At 36.5% G+C, this 916-nt stretch overlaps 1 long non-coding RNA gene across 1 annotated transcript; it reads right to left on the reverse strand.

The window, feature by feature from the left end:
* Window positions 1-316: 316 nt before the first annotated feature.
* On the reverse strand, window positions 317-563 carry LOC128648208 (uncharacterized). The gene is made up of 2 exons (XR_008400538.1): window positions 507-563; window positions 317-426 (listed from the first exon to the last, which is right to left on the reverse strand). It is a non-coding gene; the product is annotated as an uncharacterized LOC128648208 (long non-coding RNA).
* Window positions 564-916: the final 353 nt, after the last annotated feature.

A 916-nucleotide genomic window follows, 5' to 3' on the forward strand; every position in this document is an offset into this window, starting at 1 on the left:
GGAAAGGAAGTTGCCTAATAATTATGCACATCTGATATAGGGTGTTGATGTCATTAGACCACACCCCTTCTCATTACAGAGATGCACATCACCTAATATGCTTAATTGGTAGTAGGCTTTCGAGCCTATACAGCTTGGAGTAAGACAACATGCATAAAGAGGATTATGTGGTCAAAATACTCATTTGCCTAATAATTCTGCACTCACTGTATATTCTTTATGGTCATTAGATATCATAAGTAAAGGTATTGTCTCATGTGTTATGGGACCTGATTCTAGTTGATTGCCATCAATTAAACGTACTGACACAGGTATGTTTTTTTTAATTAAGGGTATTTTATTAATCTTAACTATATCAGAATCAATATATGACATGAAAGCTCCCGAGTCAATAACAGCGTCAAGCGGATGCTGATGGTGTTCCCACTGTAGAAAAATAGGAAATTTTGTATAAGTCAATTTTTCATTAGGAAAAGAAAAAATCAATGTTGTGTCATGTCCCTTACCTTTCTTAGGTTTTTTAAGGATAGGACAACTTGAGACTTCATGCTCCTTGGAAGCGCTGTACAGGCATAGATGGTTTTCTTTTCTTCTTTGCTTTTCTTTAAATGATAGAGGGCCCCTTATTACCCCTATATCCATAGGCTCATCACCTAGCCTTCCTGGAGTGGGGTTTGTGTGTGCATCTCTATGTCTGGTTGGATTATCTACAGTGTACCTTTCTCTTTTCCTTTCTCTTATCCTATGGTCTATTTTAATAGCTAAGTGCATCAGCTGCTCCAAATCTTCTGGGATATCCATTCTGGCTAGTTCATCTTTAATGAGCTCAGAAAGTCCCAGTCTGAACTGATTTCTTAATGATATAAGATTACATTCTGAATCTTTTTGCCAAATCTTAAATTCAGATATATAGTCT

The sequence above is a fragment of the Bombina bombina genome, chromosome 2, assembly GCF_027579735.1.
Source record: "Bombina bombina isolate aBomBom1 chromosome 2, aBomBom1.pri, whole genome shotgun sequence".
NCBI classification, from domain to species: Eukaryota; Metazoa; Chordata; class Amphibia; order Anura; family Bombinatoridae; genus Bombina; species Bombina bombina.